Source organism: Lissotriton helveticus, chromosome 7 (assembly GCF_964261635.1).
Source record: "Lissotriton helveticus chromosome 7, aLisHel1.1, whole genome shotgun sequence".
Taxonomy (NCBI): Eukaryota; Metazoa; Chordata; class Amphibia; order Caudata; family Salamandridae; genus Lissotriton; species Lissotriton helveticus.
In genome coordinates, this window is record NC_136068.1 from 1,607,794,327 (window position 1) to 1,607,815,224 (window position 20,898).

The window sequence follows — 20,898 nt, forward strand, 5'->3', positions numbered from 1 at the left end:
TTGGTCCCCACTGGGCACCACCTGGAACCATTGGCTCAAACTAAACACCACATATAGGGCCACATGAGTCCGGTCCTAGCTTCCAGCCAACTTAAAAAAGGTACACATTTGTGCGGTCCCAGCCTTCGGCCACCTCTTAAGTGGGCCTCAGGAGTCTGGCTCCATACAGAGCCATAGGGGTCCTGCCTGAGCCTTAAACCACCTCAAAGAGGCCACAGGAGTGCAGTCTCCAACACCAGGCACCCCCTGTGGGGCCACAGGAGGCTGGTGCGAGCCTTTAACCACCTCCTAAGGTGACCTCAGGAGTCCTTCCGGAGCCTTCAGACACCTCAAAGAAGGACATAGGAGTCCAGCTCCATACAGGGGCCACAGAAGTCAGGTTCGAGCCTTCAGCCACCTCAAGAGTCTAACTTTATTCTGCGCCCCACAAGTTTGCCTCAAGCCTTCAGCCTCCTCTGCAGGTGGCTAAAGCAGTCTGGCTACAACCAGGTCCACGTGAGTCTGGTCTTATTCTGTCCTTGAGTCACTTCCACAGATGGTCGCAGAAGTCAGGCGCATGCTTGCTGCCACCTCAAGTAAGGGCTTTAGGAGTCAGGCTCCATACAGGGCCACATGAGTCGGCTCGGCCTTTAGGACAGGAGTCCACAGGAGTCCCACCAGAGCCATAAGCCACCTTCCGAGTTGGCCTCAAGAGCCTGGCTTCATACAATGGCACACGACTCTGGTCCCAGTATTCATCCAGCTCAAAAGAGGTCCACGGGAGTCCAGCCTGAGCCTTCAGGCACCCCATGAGTCCACGCTTATGTTGAGCCCAGCAGCTTGGTCTCGTCGTTCAGAAGGCTCCACAGACGGTCGTGGTAGTCCAGAGTGAGAGGCCTCAGTAAAGGGTACAGTAGCCCGGCCAGCGCCTTCCACAACTTCCAGAGTGAGCCAGAGGCCTAGGGAGGGGACCATAGGGGTAGACGGAGTCCTCATCCATCTTCAAAAGAGGGAGCTCATGAGTCAGAGCACTCAGCCACATCTATGAGGGTGAGCATAAGAGTCAGATCAGAGACTTCAGTCACCACCTGGGGCGCACTATAGAGCCATCCATAAGCCTACGCTGGGGAGCGCAAGTGCAGCATCCATGCTTGGATATCCTCATTACTCACTCCCCATCCCAAATTCTCCATCCTGAGTCTCTGTCCTCAAGTATGCAACTATGTCACCAGAGGGACCTTATAAGTTTGCCAGAAGCCTCAAGAGTCCAGCTGAGCCCTCTCACAGCTGCATTGCTGGAGACACTTAGCCTCCTTTAGAGGAGCCCCCAGCCACCTTCAGAGCATGCAGTTCAGAAATGCAGCCACAACCTCATTCACTTCCAGAAGAAAGAGCATCAGCCACCACCTCAGGAGGGACCCATGAGCGCGGGCTCTTTCAGCCATCTACTCAGTTGTGAGCTCAGGAGAACAAGTCCTCAGCCACCTCCAAAGGAGAGAGCTCAGCAGACTGAACCCTTTCAGGCTGAAGGAGAGCGCTCAAGAGCCTGATCCCTCAGCCACCTCGGCAGGAGAGAGCTCAGGAGCCTGATCCCTCAGCCACCTCGGCAGGAGAGAGCTCAGGAGCCTGATCCCTCAGCCCCTGCTGCAGGAGAGACCTCAGGAGCCTGATCCCTCAGCCACCTCCGCAGGAGAGAGCTCAGGAGCCTGATCCCTCAGCCACCGACACAGGAGAGAGCTCAGGAGCCTGATCTCTCAGCCACCACTGCAGGAGAGAGCTCTGGAGCCTGATCCCTCAGCCACCCGAGCAAGAAGGGTCCCTGTGGCTGGAGCCCTCAGCCTTCTGAAGGAGTGCAGAAGAGTCCCGCGGCCGGGCCCTCACTTCTTGAAGGAGTTCAGTCAGACGGGGGCGCTGTCTACGGTCAATGGCTTCCCACCCCTCTCGTCGCCCACGCCCTGCTTCTCACAGGCCTCCTTCCTCTCCACCTCTTCCCGCCAACTATTTATTTCATCTGCTCACCTCCTCTCCCCGTTTTCTTTTTTTCCTTGCATTTTCCTCTCTCTGTTTTCCTTTCTCTCCTCTCACAGTGCCGCGAGTCTTTTCTCCTTTCCCTCCAGTCTGTATGTTACTGCCCAGCCTCCCGCCTTTAGAAACCGCGGCAGTTCAGTGGGAAGAGGGAGGGGCGAGCGAGGCTGTTCATCAGTCACTGTGGTAGGGAAGCGAGACCAGGCCAATTCCAGCTCTTGATGGGTTTTGGGGGTCAAAGGTCAAACGCATCCGTATTTACAATTTCAGCATTAAAGAGATGTCGAGAATTGTTCATAGAGATGCACAGGTTGTGGGTGTGTTTTGCTGAAGGCAATGCAGGACGCGGCAGGCCAGGCCTTCCTCTCAGAGGGACGAGGCAGGTCATGTCAGGCCTTACCATCTCTATCAGAGAGGAAGAGTCAGAACATGTCAGGCCTAGCCCTCCCCACCAGAAGCAAGAGTGAGGACCTGTCAGACCCTACCTTCACTATCAGAGGGGAAGAGTGAGGACATGTCAGACCCTACCTTCACTATCAGAGGGGAAGAGTGAGGACATGTCAGACCCTACCTTCACTATCAGAGGGGAAGAGTAAGGACCTGTCAGACCCTACCTTCACTATCAGAGGGGAAGAGTGAGGACATGTCAGACCCTACCTTCACTATCAGAGGGGAAGAGTGAGGACGTGTCAGACCCTACCTTCACTATCAGAGGGGAAGAGTGAGGACATGTCAGACCCTACCTTCACTATCAGAGGGGAAGAGTGAGGACATGTCAGACCCTACCTTCACTATCAGAGGGGAAGAGTGAGGACCTGTCAGACCCTACCTTCACTATCAGAGGGGAAGAGTGAGGACATGTCAGACCCTACCTTCACTATCAGAGGGGAAGAGTGAGGACATGTCAGACCCTACCTTCACTATCAGAGGGGAAGAGTGAGGACATGTCAGACCCTACCTTCACTATCAGAGGGGAAGAGTGAGGACATGTCAGACCCTACCTTCACTATCAGAGAGGAAGAGTCAGAACATGTCAGGCCTAGCCCTCCCCACCAGAAGCAAGAGTGAGGACGTGTCAGACCCTACCTTCACTATCAGAGGGGAAGAGTGAGGACGTGTCAGACCCTACCTTCACTATCAGAGGGGAAGAGTGAGGACATGTCAGACCCTACCTTCACTATCAGAGGGGAAGAGTGAGGACATGTCAGACCCTACCTTCACTATCAGAGGGGAAGAGTGAGGACATGTCAGACCCTACCTTCACTATCAGAGGGGAAGAGTGAGGACATGTCAGACCCTACCTTCACTATCAGAGGGGAAGAGTGAGGACGTGTCAGACCCTACCTTCACTATCAGAGGGGAAGAGTGAGGACATGTCAGACCCTACCTTCACTATCAGAGGGGAAGAGTGAGGACGTGTCAGACCCTACCTTCACTATCAGAGGGGAAGAGTGAGGACATGTCAGACCCTACCTTCACTATCAGAGGGGAAGAGTGAGGACGTGTCAGACCCTACCTTCACTATCAGAGGGGAAGAGTGAGGACCTGTCAGACCCTACCTTCACTATCAGAGGGGAAGAGTGAGGACGTGTCAGACCCTACCTTCACTATCAGAGGGGAAGAGTGAGGACATGTCAGACCCTACCTTCACTATCAGAGGGGAAGAGTGAGGACCTGTCAGACCCTACCTTCACTATCAGAGGGGAAGAGTGAGGACATGTCAGACCCTACCTTCACTATCAGAGGGGAAGAGTGAGGACATGTCAGACCCTACCTTCACTATCAGAGGGGAAGAGTGAGGACATGTCAGACCCTACCTTCACTATCAGAGGGGAAGAGTGAGGACGTGTCAGACCCTACCTTCACTATCAGAGGGGAAGAGTGAGGACGTGTCAGACCCTACCTTCACTATCAGAGGGGAAGAGTGAGGACATGTCAGACCCTACCTTCACTATCAGAGGGGAAGAGTGAGGACATGTCAGACCCTACCTTCACTATCAGAGGGGAAGAGTGAGGACATGTCAGACCCTACCTTCACTATCAGAGGGGAAGAGTGAGGACGTGTCAGACCCTACCTTCACTATCAGAGGGGAAGAGTGAGGACATGTCAGACCCTACCTTCACTATCAGAGGGGAAGAGTGAGGACGTGTCAGACCCTACCTTCACTATCAGAGGGGAAGAGTGAGGACATGTCAGACCCTACCTTCACTATCAGAGGGGAAGAGTGAGGACATGTCAGACCCTACCTTCACTATCAGAGGGGAAGAGTGAGGACGTGTCAGACCCTACCTTCACTATCAGAGGGGAAGAGTGAGGACATGTCAGACCCTACCTTCACTATCAGAGGGGAAGAGTGAGGACATGTCAGACCCTACCTTCACTATCAGAGGGGAAGAGTGAGGACGTGTCAGACCCTACCTTCACTATCAGAGGGGAAGAGTGAGGACATGTCAGACCCTACCTTCACTATCAGAGGGGAAGAGTGAGGACGTGTCAGACCCTACCTTCACTATCAGAGGGGAAGAGTGAGGACGTGTCAGACCCTACCTTCACTATCAGAGGGGAAGAGTGAGGACGTGTCAGACCCTACCTTCACTATCAGAGGGGAAGAGTGAGGACATGTCAGACCCTACCTTCACTATCAGAGGGGAAGAGTGAGGACATGTCAGGCCTGGCGCGCGCTCCCGGTCCAGCCACCTCTGAAGGCCTTGCTTCGATGCAGTGGAAGTGTCGGGAGGGACCAGCCGCCAGGCCTGGTCCTCCCGATCAGAAGCAGAGACAGGAGCTGCTCCCCCGGCTCAGCGCTAGAGGGCGCTGCTGGAGCCGTGGGGTCAGGGACAGCCGCTGCTGCTCGAGCCCAGAGATAGAGCTCAACGCGAGAGTTGCGAGGGCGAGGGGCGCCCCCGCTGATGCACAGCCATCGCTGGACGCCCGAGAGGAGGGGGCGGAGCCTGGGCTCCTGCAGATCAGGTGTAGAGGGCACAGACAGAGGTCTGGGGTGTGTGTGTGTGGGGGGGGGTGAAGGACAGATGACCTTGGTGTCACTGCCTGGCGTGGACGTTGGTGGCAGACAGTGACGGGATGTGCGAGGGTCCCTGTGTGGCAATGAGTGGTCTGCACCAGATAGTGTATTCTTTCTGCTCTCTGTATATTGCCTTAGGTCTCTAGCTTTGCTGCCGAATATTTGTGTTTTTGAGACTTGCCTGCCCATGCTATTTGCATATCTTCTAATGGAGAAACCTGGGGTTCCTAGACTGCATCCTCCACTCCTCGCACAATACCTACTGCCCTCTCCACTCACCAGTATTGCTAACCCTCCACATCACCCACGCCTCCCTCGCATCACCCTGCGGCACTCTACAAGTTTCAGCATCCTCAAACTCCCCCATCACCCTCCAAGTCTCTTCTCCCGCCAGCCTCATCAGCCCCTCACATTCAACCCCAACCATCTCCAGCCTTCGGCTTCCTCCACTCACATTATCCTGCATCTCTCTCCATCCTTCTGCTGCCTCCACTCCCTTCACCCCACAGCCCTTTCCACCCTTCAGCGTCCTCTAGAATCCCTGAATCGTTCTAGTTCACTCAAACATTATTGCAGGCCTGTGTTCCCTGCACTCCTCTAACACCGCTGAATCCCCACGAGATTCTCTCCTCTAAGTGTACTACTTCCCTTATTCCAGGCGCTCCTTTAGCACTACTTTCTCCCATTCCATCTACCCCTTAACTATTACATATACCCCACATTAAAAATGAATACATCTTTATTGCATTTTCCCAAACTTTTTCCAGAGTTACAAGTAAGTACATACAGAAACGCGTTAAAGGGTAATACTCTTCATAGTACAGATCTTGGTTTTCCAACTCACAATTGGCAACTACATGCACCCGTCGATTACATACACCCCCATTAGCACTGCATTCCTCCTCCTCTGGCCAATGCAGCCCTCTAACAGGGATAGATTCCTCCTCTATCCCATTCTTTCTCCTGACAGCTCTACGTCATTCCATGTACTCCTTTAACAGGATGGCACTGCCCTCCTCCGCTATTCCATACATCCCTCTAATAGCAGTTCACTCTTCCATTATTCCACACATCCCTCTAATAGCACTGCGCTCCTCCACTATTCAATACGCCCCTCTAATAGTACTGCACTCCTCCACTATTCCATACACCCCTCTAATAGCACTGCACTCCTCCACTATTCCATACACCCCTCTAATAGCACTGCACTCCTCCACTATTCAATACGCCCCTCTAATAGCACTTCGCTCCTCCACTATTCAATACTCCCCTCTAATAGCACTGCACTCCTCCACTATTCCATACACCCCTCTAATAGCACTGCACTCCTCCACTATTCCATACACCCCTCTAATAGCACTGCGCTCCTCCACTATTCAATACGCCCCTCTAATAGTACTGCACTCCTCCACTATTCCATACACCCCTCTAATAGCACTGCACTCCTCCACTATTCCATACACCCCTCTAATAGCACTGCACTCCTCCACTATTCAATACGCCCCTCTAATAGCACTTCGCTCCTCCACTATTCAATACTCCCCTCTAATAGTAATGCACTCCTCCACTATTCCATACACCCCTCTAATAGCACTGCACTCCTCCACTATTCCATACACCCCTCTAATAGCACTGCACTCCTCCACTATTCCATACACCCCTCTAATAGCACTGCACTCCTCCACTATTCAATACGCCCCTCTAATAGTAATGCACTCCTCCACTATTCCATACATCCCTCTGCACTCCTCCACTATTCAATACGCCCCTCTAATAGTAATGCACTCCTCCACTATTCCATACATCCCTATAATAGCACTGAACTCCTCCACTATTCTATATGCCCCTCTATTAGCACTCCGCTCCTCCACTATTCCATACGCCCCTCTAATATCATTGCCTACCTCTTCTATTCCATACATCCCTCTAATAGCACTGCATACCTCCTCTATTCCACACATCACTCTAATAGCACTGCACTCCTCCTCTATTCCACACATTCTTCTAACAGCACTGCACACCTCCACTATTCCATACGCCCCTCTAATAGTACTGCACTCCTCCTCTTTCCATACCCCCCTCTAAAAGCCCTGCACTCCTCCACTATTCCATAAATCCTTCTAATAGCACTGCATACCTCCTTGTTGGACTTGGCCCTTCTGGCAGGTTCACCCCTAAACTTTTTGCTTTTAATGGTGACCTGGTGATGGTGATTTTTGGGTTATGCGCACTTTCACTGTGTCCCAGTGGAAAGTGCGTGCGTACTTTGAGTGCATGTGGTGAGATAGGCCTGCCCTCCCATAGGAATGCATGGGGAATGTATGTGTCCCTGGTAGTTCCTGATGCGTGGGGAGTGCAGGCTCGAGTTTGATATGTGCGAACTCGTGAGAGTGAATGCTGCGCAATGGTATGTGCGGCTTGTATGTGTCTAGTGGGGAAGTGCCACTTCTAGACATTGATGTGTGTGTGCTGTGAGGGTGCTGGAGTGTGATTGCTGGAGCTGGCTAGGATGCCAGGCTCCAGGATGTCTGGATGGGTCTGCCCAGTGGTGAGTGCTGAGATTAGCATACTGATGGCCGGGGAGGAGTGCACCTGTGGCCTGAATAGGGCTGGGCTTTCCCCACACAATGCTGACTCCGCCCCAAGTGGTGCGTCTAACGACCCTAGCCTCCCTAGTGAATGAAAGGGGTGGTTGGGCCATCAAGGGTGCTCCAAAACCAGCTGCAACTGGTTTCTCCCCCACCCTGCACCCTGAGACAAAGGAATGTACAGTATAAGAAGGGGCTGTGTCCCCTCACAATTTGTTCTCTTCCAGGATCCTGCCTGAGGGGGCTGCTGCTGTTGCTGGGCCAGAGGACCGCCACTTGGACTGCCTCCCTGCCTGGAGGCCCAGTGAGCTGGCTCTGGGCCCAGCCTTGCCCCCCTGCCTGCTTAAAGGAACTTCTGTGCTGGTCCCTGGACTTTTGGGACCTGGTAGCGCTTTTATTTTCCTTATAGCGCTTGAGAGCGCTTGATCCTGCCCTCCAGCGCTTGGGAGCGCTGGGAACGCAGTATTTGTCCTTGGCGCTTGAGAGCGCCTCCCTGGTGCTTCGCCGGTGCCCACCCGGCATTTGACCAGTTTTTGCCGATCTTAAAGTCCCCTGGCAGGTGCCCACCCTGCCAGGGACATTGCCGCCCTAATATCGAGTGCCCACCTTGATTTATTGTCATTTTAAAGGAGCCGGTGCCCACCCGGCATTTGCCCCGTAAATTGCGCAAAATCACCCCTGCCCCAGGAGTGAGGGAGAGCCCCGTGGTAACCGGCATAGAGAAGCCCCGGGAGAAGAAGCAGAGCCGCCGCCAGACACGGTGAGTGGGGCAGAAGAGAAGGGAGGGGCGCCGGGACACATTGTCGGTGTCACCCCCCCCCCCTGTAGCGCGATCTCGCGCTCATTGTCATTGTGAAGCCACGAGGTCTTCAAGGGGCATTACCGGCATCTCGAGTCCCCCAGAGGTGGGGACTCCCAACAAAGGCGCCCTACGTGTTCGCGGGTCCCCCGTGAGGGACCCCTACCTTTGGTATTGAGAGCCCGAGAGGCTCAGGGGCAAAACTTGTGTTCGAGCCCCCCGAGCGGGGCTCCCACGTTATTCAGGGCATTTCCGTTTTCGAGCCCCGAGAGGCTCCACGACCATAGTGGTTTTGCGAGCCCGGAGAAGGCTCGAGGGGGCACCTTGATTGCTACGAGGGCCAGTTCTTTGCTTAATGAGCCCGAGAGGCTCACCGCCCACATTTGTTTGAGAGCCCAGAGAGGCTCTAGAGGGCATTCCTTGGTTCAGAGCCCTGAGGCTCCTCCCAGCCCACATTTATTTTAGAGCCCAGAGAGGCTCTTGAGTGCCATTATTGTTGTTGAGCCCAGCGAGGCTCCCCCATTGGCCCCATTGTTGTTCTTGAGCCCTGGAAGGCTCCAACGTTGTCCCCACCAGTGTTACTTCAACTGCCCAGCACTTCGTGGGCAGTTGCTACGTTTAGGCTTGTGTTCTTGGCTGCCTGCGCAGCCTGCCTGACATTGGGACTAAGGGCATTTCAGCCCTTGCGAGGCCAGTTGGCCTATGGACAGTCACAGGTGATGACTTATGTGAGTTTGGCGCAATTGTTCTTTTTCTACACCTCTGAATGTGTGTTTATGCGTCATGTGCCTTGTTCTTACACCTCTGAAGGTATTGTTGATGCATCATGTGTTTTCCTTCCTTACACCGCTGAATGTATGTTTATGCATCATGTGTTATGTGCTTACACCCCTACAGGTAGTGTGATACTTAGGTGGTTGTTCTCCTAGTACAGGTAGTGCTAGTGAGGTCCTGTTTACCAGTAGTGACAGGTTGTGTGCTATTTTTTTGCTACAGAGATTTTACATTCTAGATGCTATGGTCTAAGTGAAATTCTAACAGTATTTTAAGTTCTAAAAGTGCTGATCCCTGACAGTGGTCCAGGTGGCCCTGTCTTGTACATATCCCCTGTAAATTCTGCCCGTGCCTGTTGGCACATTGTAAAGTGTGTGTTTTTATCTAATGTGTTTTGGTGTAATACAAAGGCTATTTTTATATTACCTTGTGTGGAGTTTCCTTTGTGGTGGGCCTTGGGCGTTGTTGCTGGGGTGCGTTCGCAAATACTTAACGCACATCGCCTCCAAGTTTATCCTTGCTGCTCGCGCCACGTTACCTAGAGGGTGAGCAGGGGTTATCTTGGCGTGTAACTCCCTTGCCCTGACTTAGGAGTGGTGGTCTCTGACTGACTTTGGCGCAAGCCCTGGCCAGCCAGGGATCCCATTTCTAACATTGGCAGCAGCGGGAGGATCCGGATTTGTGTTTGCGTTGTACCACAGTGGCAACTGGCCACACTACAAAACTCTGCATTTTAGATGACTACATTTTTGGGGATTATTATTTTTAAAGTTCCATTATTTTCTTCTCCGGAAGGTATCATTGTGCAATTGTGTCAAGTACATTTGTCCCCCGCCCTGCGTCCAGAGTCGGTACCCATGTCACGTGTGGTCAGGTTGAGGAATCAGGGGTGGTAGAAACTGCCTTACCAGTCCGAGGGGAGGGTGGTGTGTGGATGAATGGTGTGTGGCACTAGACAAGTGAGGGTGAGTTCTCTGGGATAGGGAACTTGCTGAATACCTTTGTAATTTTGTACTCTCGCTTCAGCTCTGTCAGTTAAGTCCGCTGTGTTGCACGTGTCTGTGAGCATCCTGCCAAGATGGAGTCTGCTTTTTATGTCTGGGGTCTGTTTATGCATGAACTGAGAGAGTTTTGCGAAGAGAGAGACATTGCAGTGAATGAGTCAGACACCCAGTCCCAACTTAGGGGTAACCTAATCCAATGGCAGAAGGAGGACTGGGAGCGTGAGCACAGTGAGGAGAGGGCCCGGGTCTCACACCATGAGGGTGGTGGGTCTGAGGGGATCCCTGAAGAGTCTGAGGAGGAGGAAGAAAATGATAGCACAGGGACGCCAGCAGATAGTGAGGACCCCATAGATAGGGAGTCCCTTGCTGGGTCCAGCGTAGGAGGCAGTGCCTCATCCCTTTTTCTGTCCCCAGAGGATTTGGAAGATAGGAGGAGAGAAAGGGAGCACCAGCTGGCTTTAGAAAAGCTCAGGTTAGAGCATGCCCAGGCTATGGCACAGCTGGGCGTTAGAAAGCAACAGCTAGAGTCTCAGAGGGTCTTAGCGCAAGAAAGGATAGAGGAGGCTGAGAGGGCCTTCACCAGAGAGAAATTACCTCTGGAGAGTAGACTATCCCCTGCGCGCAGTTTTAATTTTCTGGACTCCCCAGGGCGGGTTGAGTCCAGTGGTGGCAGCTATATAGAGCCCAGTGCGAGCAGTCCCATTCCCCAAAGTAGGGTACCTGTTTCTCAAGAGGAGGAGTTAAGGTTGAAGTTCAGGTACAGTAGGAAACTGTCTCACCAGTTTTGGGAGGAGTTTGAGGATGAATGTTGTGATACACTGTGGGCTTAGGTACAGGTTCACACGAAAGATGATTTTGACGTCTTGTTTGATCGGATTGTCAAAGAGCACCTGCTCAGTTGTTGTCCACCAGGGTTGCGCACACACCTGTTGGGGTGTGGATTGTGTGACGCATGTGAGCTTGCAGATGAAGCAGACCGTTGGAAGGGGCCAGAGGTTCTTTAGAGTCATTAGGGAGTGATTCCAAAAGTAGTGGTTCAGGTATCTTCCAGCCCAGCGTGGTGGATGAGGCTCAGTGTAGCCCAGCTAGGTCCCAGGATAGCTAGGAGGGTGTAGGGGCTTACTGCCTGGCTCAGTGGAGCAGGAGTAAGTGGGCGACCGAGGGTCCCCAGACGCACGAAGCCCTGCCTCAGGACTTGGATGGTTTCTTTAGGGAACACCAGGTTGGGGACCTAGGCTGTCCTGTTAGTCCATTTGAGGAGGATCTCCTAGTGTCTAGGGAACCTGGAGCATCTGTAACTAGAGTTCCAGGGGTTCCAGTGTCCGGCAGTGGTACTCCAGTTGGGAGGGCACAGGAGTCCGAAGTGAGGAGTGATTGGGGAAGTTCCCCAGTGGAAGAACCAGTGGGTCAGGGACTACCCAGTTGGGCTAGGATCCCGTGTAGTGACCATGGTGATACCACTTCTGTTCTGGGGGATCTTCGCGCCCTGTCAGGTGGACAGGGGACAGGAGATCTGCGCCAGACAGACAGTCACACGACACATGGGTCATGTGTCAGCCTCAGGGGGATGGCATGTGAATCCCCAGAAGTCCTGGAGTGCCAGGCAATTATTCCACCAAAGGTTTTAGACCAGAGGTTGGGAGGCCAGGTTCAGGATCAGCCTGACCTGAAGGGTAGGACGACTGTAACCAGTGTCCTGACCGGTTCTTCTTCCAGAGGTACCGCCCCAGTTGGTAGGGAGCAGGACTCTGCAAGGGGGTGCAGAGGGTGGGAGAGCCCACCTCTGACCCCAGTGCAACCTGAGGGGTTAAACCCTGGGTTGGAATGGCGTTCTAGGGGTACACCTTGCCGGAGGAGGAGCAACCCTAGGAGAAGAGGTAGGGGGAGGAGAGCCTTCCCTGAGACTCCTGGTCCGCCTGAGGTTGTAGACCCTAGGCTGGAGAACCAGTGGCAGTCTGGCCCTGTCTTGCAGACAGGAAGAATGGAGAGTGGCTACTATGTGCCAGGGGTTACTACCCCCCACTTTGTGAGTAGACAGGAACCAGTGGCACCTGGGTGGCCTAGGGCCTGGTCCTGGCCGAGCACAGCTGAGGAGTACCAGTGGGGTAGCCCAGTTAGTCCCTACAGTAGTTTTAGAAGGAACCCCAGGGGTTTACCGCGGCATAGAACAGGAGGGTGTCCCTGCAGTTGCGGGCCCGTGTCCTTGTTCTATCACCCCAAGCAGGGAAGTCCATCACGGTGGTGATTAGTCTCCCCTGGGTTTTGGCTGGAGGGGGTTGTGTTGGACTTGGCCCTTCTGGCAGGTTCACCCCTAAACTTTTTGCTTTTAATGGTGACCTGGTGATGGTAATTTTTGGGTTATGCGCACTTTCACTGTGTCCCAGTGGAAAGTGTGTGCGCACTTTGAGTGCATGTGGTGAGATAGGCATGCCCTCCCATAGGAATGCATGGGGAATGTATGTGTCCCTGGTAGTTCCTGATGCGTGGTGAGTGCAGGCTCGAGTTTGATATGTGCGAACTCGTGAGAGTGAATGCTGCGCAATGGTATGTGCGGCTTGTATGTGTCTAGTGGGGAAGTGCCACTTCTAGACATTGATGTGTGTGTGCTGTGAGGGTGCTGGAGTGTGATTGGCTGGAGCTGGCTGGGATGCCAGGTTCCAGGATGTCTGGATGGGTCTGCCCAGTGGTGAGTGCTGAGATTAGCATGCTGATGGCCGGGGAGGAGTGCACCTGTGGCCTGAATGGGGCTGGGCTTTCCCCACACAATGCTGGCTCCGCCCCCTGTGGTGCGTCTAACGACCCTAGCCTCCCTAGTGAATGAAAGGGGTGGTTGGGCCATCAAGGGTGCTCCAAAACCAGCTGCGACTGGTTTCTCCCCCACCCTGCACTCTGAAACAAAGGAATGTACAGTATAAGAAGGGGCTGTGTCCCCTCATAATTTGTTCTCTTCCAGGATCCTGCCTGAGGGGGCTGCTGCTGTTGCTGGGCCTGAGGACCGCCACTTGGACTGCCTCCCTGCCTGGAGGCCCAGTGTGCTGGCTCTGGGCCCAGCCTTGCCCCCCTGCCTGCTTAAAGGAACTTCTGTGCTGGTCCCTGGACTTTTGGGACCTGGTAGCGCTTTTATTTTCCTTATAGCGCTTGAGAGCGCTTGATCCTGCCCTCCAGCGCTTGGGAGCGCTGGGAACGCTGTATTTGTCCTTGGCGCTTGAGAGCGCCTTCCTGGTGCTTCGCCGGTGCCCACCCGGCATTTGACCAGTTTTTGCCGATCTTAAAGTCCCCTGGCAGGTGCCCACCCTGCCAGGGACATTGCTGCCCTAATATCGAGTGCCCACCTCGATTTATTGTCATTTTAAAGGAGCCGGTGCCCACCCGGCATTTGCCCCGTAAATTGCGCAAAATCGCCCCTGCCGCCGCCCGGCGCCCGACCAGGAAGTCAGGCAGGCCGGGGGCGTGCCTCCGGAACAACCGGAACTGGAAGTAGGAGGGCGGGAGCCTACCCCGCCTCCCAAGGAAGAGTCCTGCAGCCGGCGCCCTCCACGGGGCTCCCAGGAGTGAGGGAGAGCCCCGTGGTAACCGGCATAGAGAAGCCCCGGGAGAAGAAGCAGAGCCGCCGCCAGACCCGGTGAGTGGGGCAGAAGAGAAGGGAGGGGCGCCGGGACACATTGTCGGTGTCTGCCCCCCCCCCCGGTAGCGCGATCTCGCGCTCATTGTCATTGTGAAGCCACGAGGGCTCCAAGGGGCATTACCGGCTCTCGAGTCCCCCAGAGGGGGGGACTCCCAACAAAGGCGCCCCACGTGTTCGCGGGTCCCCGGTGAGGGACCCCACCGCCCCAGAGAGCCGCACCTTTGGTATTGCGAGCCCGAGAGGCTCAGGGACAAAACTTGGGTTCAAGCCCCCCGAGCGGGGCTCCCACGTTGTTCAGGGCATTTCCGTTTTCGAGCCGCGAGAGGCTCCACGCCCACAGTGGTTTTGCGAGCCTGGAGAAGGCTCCAGGGGGCACCTTGATTGCTACGAGCCCGGAGAGGCTCGAGGGCCAGTTCTTTGCTTAATGAGCCCGAGAGGCTCACCGCCCACATTTGTTTGAGAGCCCAGAGAGGCTCTAGAGGGCATTCCTTGGTTCAGAGCCCCGAGGCTCCTCCCGGCCCACATTTATTTTAGAGCCCAGAGAGGCTCTTGAGTGCCATTATTGTTGTTGAGCCCAGCGAGGCTCCCCCATTGGCCCCATTGTTGTTCTTGAGCCCTGGAAGGCTCCAACGTTGTCCCCACCAATGTTACTTCAACTGCCCAGCACTTGGGTGTTGTTGCTGGGGTGCGTGCGCAAATACTTAACTCACATCGCCTCCAAGTTTAGCCTTGCTGCTCGCGCCACGTTACCTAGAGGGTAAGCAGGGGTTATCTTGGCGTGTAACTCCCTTGCCCTGACTTAGGAGTGGTGGTCTCCGACTGACTTTGGCGCAAGCCCTGGCCAGCCAGGGATCCCATTTCTAACACTCCACTATTCCACACATCCCTCTAATAGCACTGCATACCTCCTCTATTCCACACATCACTCTAATAGCACTGCACTCCTCCTCTATTCCACACATTCTTCTAACAGCACTGCACACCTCCACTATTCCATACACCCCTCTAATAGCACTGCACTCCTCCGCTATTCCATACGCCCTTCTAAAAGCCCTGCACTCCTCCACTATTCCATAAATCCCTCTAATAGCACTGCATACCTCCTCTATTCCACACATCCCTCTAATAGCACTGCATGCCTCCACTATTTCATACATCCCTCTAATAGGACTGCACTCCTTCACTATCCCGTACACCCCTCTAATAGCACTGCGCTCCTCCACTATTCCATTCCACCCTCTAATAGCACTTCACTCCTCCACTATTCCATACGCCCCTCTAATAGCACTGCACTCCTCCTCTATTCCACACATCCCTCTAATAGCACTGCACTACTCCTCTATTCCACACATTCCTCTAACAACACTGCACTCCTCCACTATTCCATACGCCCCTCTAATAGTACTGCACTCCTCCGCTATTCCATACGCCCCTCTAATAGTACTGCACTCCTCCGCTATTCCATACGCCCCTCTAATAGCACTGCACTCCTCCGCTATTCCATACGCCCCTCTAAAAGCCCTGCACTCCTCCGCTATTCCATAAATCCCTCTAATAGCACTGCATACCTCCTCTATTCCACACATCCCTCTAATAGCACTGCATGCCTCCACTATTTCATACATCCCTCTAATAGGACTGCACTCCTTCACTATCTCGTACACCCCTCTAATAGCACTGCGCTCCTCCACTATTCCATTCCACCCTCTAATAGCACTTCACTCCTCCACTATTCCATACATCCCTCTAATAGCACTGCACTCCTCCTCTACTCCATACATCCCTCTAATAGCACTGCACTACTCCTCAATTCCACACATTCCTCTAACAACACTGCACTCCTCCACTATTCCATACGCCCCTCTAATAGCACTGCACTCCTCCTCTATTCCACACATCCCTCTAATAGCACTGCACTACTCCTCTATTCCACACATTCCTCTAACAACACTGCACTCCTCCACTATTCCATACGCCCCTCTAATAGTACTGCACTCCTCCGCTATTCCATACGCCCCTCTAATAGCACTGCACTCCTCCACTATTCCATATATCCCTCTAATAGCACTGCACTCCTCCTCTATCCCATACGCTCCTCTAATAGCACTGCGTGCCTCCTCTATTAAATACTCCCCTCTAACAGCACTGCATACCTCCTCTATTCCATACGCCTCTGTAATAGCACTGCATACCTCCACTATTCAATACACACCTCTAGTATCACTGCACTCCTCCACTATTCCATACACCCCTTGTTGGACTTTGGCCCTTAGGGCAGGTTCACCCCTAGACTTTTTGCTTGAAATGGTGACCTGGAGATGGTGATTTTTGGATACTGCGCACTTTCACTGTGTCCCAGTGGAAAGTGCGTGCGCACTCTGAGTGCATGTGCTGAGCTAGGCCTGCCCGCCCATAGGAATGCATGGGGAATGTATGTGTCCCTGGTAGTTCCTGATGCGTGGGGTGTACAGGCTTGAGTCTGGTATGTGTGAACTCGTGAGAGTGAATGCTGCGAGATGGTGTATGCAGCATGTATGTGTCTAGTAGCGAAGCGCCATTTCTAGACATGGCTGTACGTGTGCTGTGAGGGTGCTGACGCATGATTGGCTGGAGCTGGCTGGCATGCCAGGCTCCAGGAAGTCTGGATGGGTCTGCCCGGTGGTGAGTGGGAGATTAGCATGAGTGATGTGTGGGAGGAGTGTACCTGTGTCCTGGATGGGCTGGGTTTTCCCCACACAATGCTGGCTCCGCCCCCCTGTGGTGTGACTGATGACCCAAGCCCTGCCAGTGAATAGAATGGGTGGTTGGGCCATCAAGAGTGCTCCAGAACCGGCTGCGACTGGTTCTGCCCCCACCCTGCACCTAAAGACAAAGGGAAAAGGTGTATAAAAGAGGGGCTATGACCCCATGAAAATGTTCTTGTTTGCTGCTTGAATCTGCCAGGGGCGTGCTGCTGCTTGGGCTCAGGGATGGCTTGCCTCCCTGAGCCCTGCCCAGCCCCTGGCTTGCTGATGGACCCCTGAAGGACTTGCTGTTGCCCTAGCACCTGGGAGCGCTTTGGATTTCCCCTGTAGCGCTTGGGAGCGCTTTGTTGCCCCTCTAGCGCTGGGAGCGCTGTATTTGCCGTGGTAGCGCTTGGGAGCGCTTTTTGCACAGCCGGTGCCCACCCGGCATTTGCCCGTCTGATTTGCTGATTTCGAAGCCCCTGGCGAGTGCCCACCTCGCCAGGGACCGTGCCGCTATTGTCATGGCCATAGCGAGAGCCCACCTCGCCTTATATTTAAAATAGAAGGTTCACCGCCGCAGCCCGGAGTGTTTTGAAAACGTTGCCGGGCCGCTGCCAAGTGCGACCCGGAAGTGCCCGCCTCCCTGCTCGGGGCCGCGCTGTCATTGGCGGACACCCGAGGCAGGAAGCCAGGTAAGCTGCAGCGTGACGGGGCCAGGCGGAGAAGCAGGAAGCAGCCTGCACGTCCTGCCGAGGCTCCCGAGTGACAGGAGAGCCCCGGACCTCTGCCAGCCGCCGGTGAAAAAGATGCTGCTGTCCGGAGGAGCCCCCACCAGAGGAAAGAGACCGGTGAGTGGGGCTCTGATCGAGGCGGTTAGGGGTGTGTGTCGGGCACGCTTTCGGTGCCGCCCCCGTGACCTGGGCCCTGTCCTCCCTTTCTGCTGCCCCAGCAGGGCAGCGCTTGGTGTTCAGAGTCCCCCGAGAGGGACTCCAACGGAGTTAGAACACTTTGGGCGGCCCCGGTTGGCAGAGGGCCGCCCCGACTACCTGGGGCATTACTTGCTTCAAGAGCCCCGAGAGGCTCCGGGGGTAGTGTTGATCCTGAGCCCACGGAGGCTCCAACCAAGGGGCATATCTCTATTTAGAGCCCTAAGAGGCTCTGGGCGCCCATTGTTCTCGAGTCCCCCAGAGGGGGGACTCCCACCAAAAAGGGGCCACAGTTGTATTCAGAGCCCAGTGAGGCTCTTGAGAGACAGTCAGTTGGGCAGAGCCTGCGAGGCTCCAGCGTTGGCCCATTTTTGATGTTGCACCAGTTGCCCAGCACTTTGTGGGCAACTGCCACGTTTAGGCCCTGACCTTGGGACACAGGGACCGCCACAGGTGGTGGCTAATGTGGATTTTGCGCTATTGTGTCTCCTTTTCTTACACCTCTGAATGGGTAGTTTATTCATCATGTGTTCTCTTGTGCTGCACCTCTGAATGTGTTTTTATGCGTCATGTGCTTTGCTTTTACACCGCTGAATGTAGGTTCTGCATCATGTGTTTCCTTCCCCTGCACCTCTGAATGTGTTTTTATGCGTCATGTGCCTTTACACCTCTGAATGAATGTCATGCATTGCATCATGTGTATGTTCTTACACCCCTACAGGTATTGTGATACATAGGTGGTTGTTTTCTCCCTAGTGCAGGTGGTGCTAGTGAGGTCCTGTTACCAGTAGTTACTGGTTGTGTGCTATTTTGTGCTGAAGTAAATTTATATTCTACCTTCTAAGTGCTATTTCTGAAAGTGCTACTTCTGATTCCTGACAGTGGTCCAGGTGGCCCTGTCTTGTACATATCCCCTGTAAATTCTGCCCGTGCCTCTGGCACATTGTAAAGTGTGTGTTTTATCTAATGTGTTTTGGTGTAATACAAAGGCTATTTTTATATAACCTTGTGTGGAGTTTCCTTTGTGGTGGGCCTTTGGTTGTTGTTGCTGGGGTGCGTGCGCGAATACTTAGCCTACATCGCCTCCAAGTTTAGCCTTGCTGCTCGCGCCACGTTACCTAGAGGGTGAGTAGGGGTTATCTTGGCGTGTAACTCCCTTGCCCTGACTTGGGGGTGGTGGTCTCTGACTGACTTTGGCGAAAGCCCTGGCCAGCCGGGGATCCCATTTCCAACATTGGCGGCAAGCGGTGGGATAAGGATTTGTGTTTGCGTTGTACCTTAGTAGCAGCTGGCTGCACCACAAAACTCTGCATTTTAGATAAAAACATTTTGGGGATTATTGTATGGAGTTTGCTAAAAATGTCATTTCTGTGGAAATGTGTTTATTGTGCACTTTGAGTTAGGTGTCCCTAGCTCGGGAGGGTAGATCATCCCCCTAAGTGCAGTGTGTTTTCTGGATTCACCAGAAGGGTGGGATCCAGTGGTGGCAGCATAAGTGTGTCCAGTGCATGTGTCCCCCGTCCCTGCCCTGGAGTAATGGTACCTGTGTCAAGTGTGGTCAGGTTGAGAAGTCAGGGGTGGTAGAAACTGCCTTACCAGTCTGGGGAGGGGTGTGTGTGGACGAATGGTGTGTGGCACTGGACGTGTTTGTGAGTTCTCTGGATGGGGAGCTTGCTGAATGCTAGTTTTGCTCAGATATTCAAGTCCTGTGTGTTGAACTTTTCCCAAGAACGTCTGCAGATAGTGGAGCCTGCTTTTTGATTTCTGTGGTCTGTTGAGAGACAGAATTTTGGAGTTGGTAATGTTCTGGGAGGAGAGAGGCATAGGGGATGGAGTGATTCCAAAAGGAGTGTCTGAGGTGTCTTCCAGCCCAGCGTGGTGGAAGAGGTTCAGTGTAGCCCAGCTAGGTCTCGGTGTAGGGGCTCACATCCTGTCTCAAGAGGAGAAGGAGTGGGTGGGACTGCATGTCTCCAGGTGCCCGAAACCCAGTGTCAGGGCCTGGAATGTTTCTGAAGGGAACATCAGGTCGGGGGCCTAGGCTGTACCAATAGGTCATTTGAGGAGGATCTTCCAGAGTGTCTGGAGAACGTGGAACCTCTGTAACCAGGGTTCCAGTAGTTCTGGTGTCTGGCAGTACCGCTCCAGTTGGGAGGGTGCAGAAGTCCAGATGGAGGGGTGCGAGGGGGATAGGTTCCCCAGTGGAAGAACCAGTGGGTCAGGGGCCAACCAGAAGGGTTGTGTCACCAGGGAGTGACCATGGTGATGCCACTTCTGTCCTGAGTGTCAGGCAGACTTGTACACGACACATTAGTTGTGTCACCCTCAAGGAAGTCCTGGTGCGCCAGGCATCTGACCAAAGGGTACGTCCCTCGGTTGGGGAGCCAGTAGCCGGTGTTTCCGGATCTGGACGTCAGGGCAACTGTATGTAGTGTCCTGAAGTTACAAGAGGGAACTCCTGCCTGATGAGAAGGAACCGGGTAAGCTGTATGGGGTATTGACCTGCAGTGGTTGCCTTGCTGCTGAAGGAGGAGAGAAAGTCTTAGATTTTTGTTTCCAACTTGTAGAAGTCCTGGTGCGCCAGGCATCTAACCAAAGGGTAGCGTCCCTAGGTTAGGGAGCCAGGTTCAGGTGTTGCCTGTCCTGGACGGCAGGGCGACTGTAGCCAGTGTCCTGGCCGGTTTGTCTTCTAGGGGTACCCCTGTGAACACAGGTGGGGCTCATCTTAAGTGAAGAGACCCTGTGTTTCCCAGAAGGGGTGGTACAGGCCTAGCAGGGATCTTTAGGGTTCTTGGCTGAGTGTTGTGGTACTACCCTGAGAGCAGGTGGGGCCTACCTTAAGTGGAGGGACCCTGTTCTACAATGGGAGGGTGCAGAACTCTGGAAGGGGGTCAGAGGAAGTCTGACCCCTGTGCATCCGGTGAATTTGAATCCCAGGTGGTAAACCAGTTAAGGGAGCTGTGACTCAGTCATGACCACCCTGGTGTCCTGTAGGCACCGCACTGAGCAACGTCCCCCTCGAGCAACGCCGCCTCTGCGCTCACCGACGTCGTCTCGACGCCGTCAACGAGCCATAGGATGCACCGCAACTGGGGGGCACCGCGGCGTGCAACGCCTCGCTACACCGTTCTGGTGGTGGTCTGACTGTGGTCACTGCTGCTGAGGAAGACAGGTCCTAAACTGGTGGGAGAGTTGTGTTCTGGAGGGTGCTTCAGAAATAGAGGTAGGGTGGGGCATTCCTGCCCGTGACCTCTGGTCAGCCTGAGGGTTCGGACCCTAGGTTGAAGGATCAGTGGTAGTTTGGAACTAGACTGAGAAAGGGAGTGGAGAATGGCTATTGTAGGCCAGGGGTTACTACCCCCCACTCTGTGGATGGGCATGGACCAGTGGTATCTGGGTGGCCTAGGGCCTGGTCCTGGCCGTGGACAGCTT